This window comes from Haemorhous mexicanus, chromosome W, assembly GCF_027477595.1.
Source record: "Haemorhous mexicanus isolate bHaeMex1 chromosome W, bHaeMex1.pri, whole genome shotgun sequence".
Classification (NCBI taxonomy): domain Eukaryota; kingdom Metazoa; phylum Chordata; class Aves; order Passeriformes; family Fringillidae; genus Haemorhous; species Haemorhous mexicanus.
This window is the reverse complement of record NC_082380.1, coordinates 3,466,959-3,475,549: the sequence shown is the minus strand read 5'-3', so window position 1 is coordinate 3,475,549 and position 8,591 is coordinate 3,466,959. Positions and strand designations below refer to the sequence as shown.

The 8,591-nt window shown below is 45.3% G+C and overlaps 1 pseudogene; it reads left to right on the top strand.

Moving 5' to 3' along the window:
• Positions 1–3,970: 3,970 nt before the first annotated feature.
• LOC132341409 (forkhead box protein D1-like) lies at positions 3,971–5,499 on the top strand (annotated as a pseudogene).
• The last annotated feature ends 3,092 nt before the right edge of the window (positions 5,500–8,591 follow it).

The window sequence follows — 8,591 nt, the reverse complement described above, 5'->3', positions numbered from 1 at the left end:
CACTCAGGTGGTCCCAGACTCAGGGGACGGGGGACACTCGGCATACCAAGCCCCAAAAAAATGTCTCAGGAGAACTGGCAGGTACTCTTGGAGGAATGGCACTAGGGTAAAATTATGTGAATTGGAGATCGGGACGTGGTGCCTCAATCCCGAGGCTGGGCTAAGGAATGGACAGTCAAATGATCACAAGCACCAAATGAGAAAACGAAGCATGGAACTGATGTCAATCCCCATTTGTAACCAGTGTAACCAAACCATGTGGATCGGGGGGAAGACAGAATCTATTTTCATTGCATATCACCAGGTGAACCCATTGTGTTATGATAGCGTAAGGCTGGAAATATGCATGATGAATGGGAAAATGTACTGGATGACAACGAATGCGAAATTTGACGGTAAGATTACCCTGAACAAGGACCCTCTCATATTGGATCTGGCACTGGCAAACGATGACAGGGTGTGCCTACAATATGATAGGGTGGTTTGTTTTGTGAAAAACAAAAACAATGAGGATCCTGAGGGAAAGATGAGAGAGATAACTCAGGAAATGAAATGAAGGGAGTCAGAATTTAGGAGACAGAGAGTTGAACAGGAAGGTTTGAAAACATTGGGCAAGCAGTACGAAGTACTGGAAAAACAGTATGCTGATGGGGAATTACCTTCCCCAGACAAAAACCTGTTCATTGATTTGATGCAAGAAATCACAACAGAATTGAGATTGTCGAATTGTTAAATTTGTGGGGGGCTGAAATCTGCAGAAAAATGGCCTTGGAAAAGGGAAGGTTTGGCTCCAAACACCTATTGAAATAGGACAATCCGAAGGTCTCAAAATTGTTGCAGAGACCCGAGGGGTGGATTTTGGATCAAAGGGTAATTAGCACACTCTGTGTCAGTCGGGAGGGAAGAGAATACACCGAAATGGTGAGATACACTCCGTGTGCATCTACCCTGACAGTGAACTCAGATACAAAAAGCAAAGCCTGGCACCCAGCCCCTCCTTTGGGGTACTGGAGCCTGAAAAACTATACAAATTTTGAATGGGATGAAAGAATAGGATTGTGCTGGGTCAAAAGTCCAGGAGCCAACCCTTTCCAATCCTTGGAAGAGGTAAGAGAATACTGGGGAGACCCAGGGAAAACAAATCATAACTGGAAAGCCCCTGACGGAATTTATTGGATATGTGGAAAAAAGGTATACAGTGAGTTACCCTCAAGGTGGAAGGGGTCTTGCACTCTAGGCATGATACGACCTGTTTTCTTTACTCTCCCGAGAACAAAAAGTTATCTGTTTGGGGCTCCGCTATACGAGACCCTGAGAAGGGAGAGAAAGAGTTTGAAAAAGATAATACCAGTAATAAGCGGTAAACAAGCTTGGGGGGAAGAAGAGTGGCCAACGGCACGAATAACGATTATTATGGGCTGGCCACGTGGGCTCAGGATGGAAGCTACGGGTATAAGACTCCGATTTATCTACTGAACAGGCTGATTAAATTGCAAGCAGTTATGGAGATTGTTTCAAATCACACCTCCGAAGCCCTGGATTTACTAAGTTGGCAGCACTCTCAGGTACGGGCTTTTGTGTACCAGAACCAAACAGCTTTAGACTATTTGCTGGCCGAGGAAGGGGGAGTGTGTGGAAAATTCAATGAATCAGAATGTTGGATAGAGATCGATGATTATGGGGAGACCATAAGAGGTCTGGTGGCTGAAATCAAAAAAGTAGCCCATGTCCCGGTCCAAAAATGGAATTCTATTTTACAGTCCTCTTGGTGGGACAAACTATTTGATGGGGCATGGTGGAACAAAGTGATATTTCTTGTACTCTGTTCAGTAGCCAGAATCCTATTCCTCCCTTGTCTGATCCCATGTTTTATACGACTGATCCACTCCGTAGTCGGGGGAATGCAAATCGCTATAGTTCCCATAGCCTCTGATGGAGCTTCCGGAGGCGACGCATCCAAGATCATGCGGTTGGGAGAAAAAAAGTATGCCAGCAATGCTGCAGAGGCATTGGCAAAATTCGAGAAACAGACAACGGAAGAAACTAGTATTATAAAATATCAAGGCATCCCACAAGGGGAGTATCGAATAGTGTAAAAAGTACTCTGTGAGGAACCCTTAATGGTGATGGGTAGAAGAAGAAAGTTTAAAAATTGAACAAATTGTAAGCATGAATTAAATTAGTGAAATAAATGGGGAGGGATTGTAGTATATAGTAGAGATAATTCATGCTGTGTATGTATATAAAATATTGTGAGATCCAACATATGGCTTTGACCACCCTGGCTAAAATCAGAGTCTTATTTCTATTCAACTAGTTCCTGGACATTGTCATAATATCAAGCCCGTTAACATAAGAATGAAACCTTCCCAGGCCATAAGCGCCAATTTCATAAAATGTCTGAGCTGTTCACGAGAACTTGCACCCCAGGAGATTACATCGACTAGCTCAAGCACCGGCACTACCCCGTTACATGTGAAAGAAGGCTATTCTGAAGAAGTCCAGACAGCCATCCAGACCTCTGGACTGGCTTTTGTATACTTCTGCATCTGTATGGTCCCAGTTATACATGTGAAGGGACACAAAAGAACCTTCCATCATTTCTGCCTCAGGCTGAATAAATGGGATATAAGCCAGCTGCATGAAGCATTCGGGGTGAACCGCTAAGGAGACACTGGCACTCTCTTAGTCGGATCCAGGTTCACCCAGCGCCGACTTCCTGGGTTGACGCTGCCTTGGCTGTGGTGGTTTTTCAAAATTCTATTTTTGGTGTTGATCTAATAAATCTTTGTTAAATTTTTAATAAATTTGGTTGCCGATCTGATAATTTATAACACTTATCAGAAGAAACTAACTTCTTCTCGCCTTGCTCAGCCATGAAGACACCATTAGGATTAAGAGGAAGAAGTTGACACTGACCAGACAGGATCCTTTGTTTGAATGGAATTTATGCATCATGTATGAGATCTATGAATATGCAATGGCCTATTGCTTTTAAGGGTTAATCCTTTGTTAACGGGTGTCCTTTCTTGGGCTTATTTTGCCCAGAAAGAGGTACCCCAACTGTCCATAACTCTTTGGTTTTTATTGTCTTGTATTGTCCTAATCTCAATTTTTCAAATTTTTATTACTCTAATTATATTACTATTTTCATAACCATTTTATTACCATTAAACTTTTAAAATTTTAAAAACAAGTGATTGGCATTTTTCACAACTAACATTGTGAATAGACACTATCTTAAAAGAGTATAAATTTTACGTTAAAATAAAAACTGGAAAAGCAAATGTAGGCATCTTGTGCTCTTCTGAAAGATCATTTGGATGTGGCTCTTGTTGCAGTCACAGGTGCCTGGGAACACAGCCTGAGGTGAACAAGAACTCAGAGAGAAGGATGGCAAGGATTGTCAACAATACAGAATTACTTCCATGATAATCCAGTGATTCGCAAGCAGAATGCTTCATCCTGAAAAAGAGCTGACATAGCAAAGTGTGATAAAATCTACAAAATCATGAATAGTAGAAAGAGGATGGTTAACAACAGTTGTTCATTGCCTCCACCCTTCCTCTTCTCCAGCATCCTCCTTTTCCCCCCTCCTCATAGGACTAGGTGCTCTCCCTCCTGTCCCGCATCCATTAATGTCTGGGGGTCGAAGTGAGGAGAAAGAAGGGGGAACAGATTTGCAGGCATAGTGGCACAGCCCATCTGCATACTTCCCCAACCCCCATAAAAAGCAAAAGACAAAATAAAGGAGGGGAGAAGAGAGAAATTTTTCAAAGCAGCAAAAATATCCCAAAATAAAATTGAAAACAGCTGCTGCCTCTGAGCAGGTGGCAAGAGCACTTTTGCATCGCAGCAGCGGCAACTGGCAGTTCTCTGCAGAGCAGCGCAGGTACCTGGTGGTAGCTAGGAACACAACTGCTCACTTGCCGCACTGGACTGTGCCAATGCACTGTCCTGCCATCATGCCATGACCCTAAACTTGGAGATGTCTGAAGTGTCGATGCTACCTGAGGAGACTGATGAGGAGGATGACAAGGAGCCACAGTCCCACCACCCCTGCCGCCACTCCTACACTGAGGAGGAGGAAGAGGAAGAAGACAAAGAGGGTGTGGGTGATTTCCATGACAACACCCTGCTACTACAGTTGCACATGTGTGGTGGCAGTGGGGTGGGTGACAGTTTGTGGCCCCCTTTCAGGATAGCCCACAGAAGGCAGCAGTCGTGGGGTTCACAGGGGTGGCAAGAACAATCTGGTGAAGCCACCCTACTCCCTAAATTGCTCTCATCACCATAGCCATCCTGCAGAGCCTTGAGAAGTGGCTGATGCTGAGCAAGATCTGCAAATTCATCAGCAGGCACTTCCCCTACTACTGGGAGAAGTTCCCTGCATGTCAGAACAGCATCCACTGATGCCTTAGGTTTCAGCTTTTATATTTTTCAGATTCTGTACTGTGTTAGTGTGTAGTTCTGAGCTTCATATTAAGAGATGGTAAGCTCTCTTCACAGAGTAGCTAGACAAAGCAATTCCTTTCCTACCTTGGGACCAAGGACAACTGATCCAAATTTCAGGCCCAAGAGCATAAGCAGCATGGACTGCAGGGAGAAAAACAACAAGGATGGGACTTCATAACCTAAAGCTATAATTGGACAATTAACTCCAATTTGCAAATGGACCAAAACTTAAAAAAGTGAGAGACCTCGTGACCGGTCGTCCATTTTTGTGTCCATTTTGGTTCATCTTGGGTGTAGCCCTGGCTGGGCTCTTGTACTGCCCAAGGTGTATCCACTGAGGCCTTTTAATAAATACCTACTTTATTCTTTAACTCCATCTAGCCTTTGTTCTAGGTCAGACTTCACAAGGCATCACCACTACAATGTCTCTCAGTGACTACTTTGTCAATATTCCTCAGAATCCCAGCAACTCTTGCAAGGGCAACTACTGGATGCTGGACCCCATATCTGTCAACATGTCTGACAACAGGTGCTTCCTGAGCTGCGGAAAGTACTTCAAGCAATAGCAGCTCTTGACGCCCAAGCTGCTGCTGCATACCATGAACCCTGCTGCTGCCTTCTTCCTGCAACCCCCGCCCCCAGCCTCCGTAGCAGCCACCCTGTGTCTACAGACCCTATGGCTGTGGCTATGGCCTCCAGCTTCAGCCCTATCACCCCCAGTCCACCTTCTTTGTCTTCCATCACTCCTTCCTGCCAGCCCCCCAGCCCCTCACTACCCCCGGCAGTGTCCCTGGATCAGCACTGCCTGCTTTTGCTGCGCTGCTGGGCCCCTTGCTGCCAGCAGCGGAACTGGCACAGACACCCTTCTGCAACATGCACCTGCTGGGCCTAGTGCTGGCGGCCTCACTGCATGCCGCCAAGCCCAGCAGTGGCATGGTGCTGGCCCACTTGCCTTTCTCCATCAAGAACATCATTGTGAGGAGGCCTGGCCCTGGCACACACAGGAGCTGCGCCTCAGTCGGATACACTGTGGAGCGCCAGTAGTGGCCTGTGCCTGACCACTGCCCTCCCTGCTACCCCTGGCTTCATGGCCCAGATCTCTAGCTGTTAAGACTTTTGGAGTTTTTCTGAATGTAGGAGCTGGGCTATCTTGTTTCTTTGCCTCTTGGATGCCTGACAGATGCTGTGAGCAGTGGAGATGAGGGGTTTGTGCAGTGGGGCTCAGGGGCCATCCTTCACAGCCAACAGGCTGCCCGGGACCTATAGTTATGCAAAGCCAGATCAAGATGCAGCATAGACTGACGGTCATGTTGTTGGAAAGTTCCTTGTTACTCCTTTAAAAAACAACCAAGAAGAAAAACCAACCAAAAAACACTTATATCTCTAAACTGTTCTCAGGTCTAGGTGCCTAAAAACAGTGATGTACAGGAAAAAAATGCTTGATGGAGCACAGCAAATCAATTCATTTTAGTACATTTGTCTCATCTATATTACATTACGGTCATAGTTGGAGACAGGCACATGACTGAACACACTAAGATCATGTGACAAACAGCACATGTTCATTATGGACGTCCACTTTTACAGAGAGTTCAAAATTCCCCAGCTTGAACAACTGATTGGTCGAGGTGTCAGTACTGCCCAGCTCCCTGGCCAATGATATGTCTGCATTCAGGTTTGAATGGGATTGGCTGGGGTCCTCTGTTTGAGTTGAATCCTACCTATTGCCTCACCTGGGGACTTTTTTACTTTTAGGCTATAACAAACTAGTTTAGCTGAATTGGGTTTCTTATTATGGCCAAATTTGTACAGCCTCAGACCGGCTATGGCTGTGACACATGAACTTTTGTCTTGGGGTGATTTTATGATGATGCGTTATGTGTTTGCTTTATGCCCAGAAAATGAGTGCTGTAGCTTTAAGGTGGACCGGGGGGGGGGGGGGGGCAGGGAACCTTGGGATCCTGCACAGGCTCTGTAATATATGTCATGAAATAATTCATGCCATGAAATAATTCATGCTTATAGAGGGAATATATTTTATAAGACTGTAAAATCCAAACGAGCCTCTGACCACAAGCAGCCTAGAGGCAGATGTCTACTTCTAATCTCAAAATTTCTGAAGGCAGCAGGAGAACAATACCCCATTTACTTATGAATAGACATGGCCAATGTGATGATTGCCGCTCTCTGGAGTAATCAGAAGACTCTCAAGGACGATCATCTCCCAACTGATACCACTGATCGAGATAGCAGAAGTCGACAGAAAGATACATCTGAATACGCGACTTCCCCTGACGCGATCAACACCGGCTACTGCTCAGGAAACAGCCATTGTCCAGCTCTGCACAGTGAAAGAACTTTCATGCATATGCAGTTACAAAAGAAATTTGGGCTCCTCTGCCTCAGGCATAAAAAACTGTATAAAATAGCCCTGCAAGAAGTGGCACTCGTGAACAGAGGGAGATCTGATGCGATAGAAGTCAGATCTAGGTTCACCCAGCCCCCATCCCGGGCTAGACACTGTCTCTTTGGCTGTGGGTTTTTGAGGACCGTATTTTGGTCGTGGAAAATAAAATCTTCCCAAATTTGATAATTTGGCATTTCGATTGATCATTTATAACAGGGTCTATTCAAGCTCTTTTTCTCCAGGTTCTCCGGCCAGCCTAGAGCGGGATGCAACACTGTTCCTTTTGTTGGATTGGGGTTTTTTTGCTAGCGTGAAGCAAAACGGTTTTTTCCCTTCCCCTAGCCTGGAGGCTGTACTGGGAATACTCTCGGTGATTTTTTTTTCTTTTTTCCTTGAACTGGTAGGGCTTGGCTTTGTTTTTTATTTTTGGCTCATCCAGGGAGCCAATGGGACTGCCTTGAACCTGAGACCTTGGAGGAGCTGAATTGACACAAGAAAGGACACGAAAACCCACCAGCTTCAGCTGCTGCAAGAAGACCCATGCCAAAAATCCAACAGGTTCCCAGGTGCTGTGAACTCTTTTCTCCTCCTGTCCCCATAGACAGAGAAGGGCGGTTCCCATCTTTGCCTCTTGGGCACATGACAAGGTGGGGGTGGGGTGTAAGATTCATATTTTTTTCTCTCTTTTTTTTCCTTTCTTTTTTCTGTGCCTTGCGGGCCCCCTATTTTTTTTTTTTTTAATAAGCAGTTTAATTTTTTTCACTTTTATTCCCTGGTATCCGTTTCTCTCATTGGCAGAAGAAAGGTGCGGAAAATGACCAGATAATATTGGCTTTTGCATTTATGTATTAGCTTATGCACGTTGTTGGGCATAAGCTGATGGCCCAGCTGATGTGCATGTACACTAATGCATGCAGCATGGGTAACAAACAAGAAGATCTGGAAGCCATGGTACAACAGCAAAGCTATGATGTAGTTGCCATCACAGAAACATGGTGGGACAACTCACACAGCTAGAGCCCTGCGCAGGATGGCTACAAGCTCTTTGGAACAGACATGAAAGGGAGAAGAAGTGGAGGGGGGGCCCTTTATATTAGGGAGGCTTTTGTTGTCCATGGATATTGAAACTTATGATGATGAAGTTGAATGACTATGGGTAAGAATTAAGGGGAAGGCCAACAAGGTTGACATCCTACTGGGAGTCTGTTATTGCCCACCCAACCAGGAAGAAGATGCAGAAAACTTATTCTATAAGCAGCTGGAGAATGAGGATCACCAGCCCTTTTTCTTGTAGGTGACTAAAGTACCAGACATCTGCTGGGAACTTAATACAGCAGAAAAAAGGCAATCCAGGAAGTTTTTCGAGTGTGTGGAGGACAACTTTTTGTCACAGCTGGTGGGTGAGCCCACCAGGGGAGGGACTACACTAGAACTGTTGTTTGCAAATAGAGATGGGCTGGTGGGAGATGTGGTGGTTGGAGGCCTCTTGGGGCACAGTGATCATGAAATTAGAGTTCTCAATATTTGGTGAAATGAGGAGGAACATCAATAAGACTTTTACATTGGACTTCTGGGCGGCAGACTTTGGCCTATTTAGGAGACTTATTCAGAGAGTTCCTCAGAAGGCAGCCCTTAAAAACAAAGGAGTTCAGGAAAGATGGGCATGCTTTAAATCAGAGATCCTGAGGGCAAAGGAACAGACTGTCCCTGTGTGCCGAAAGATGAGTTT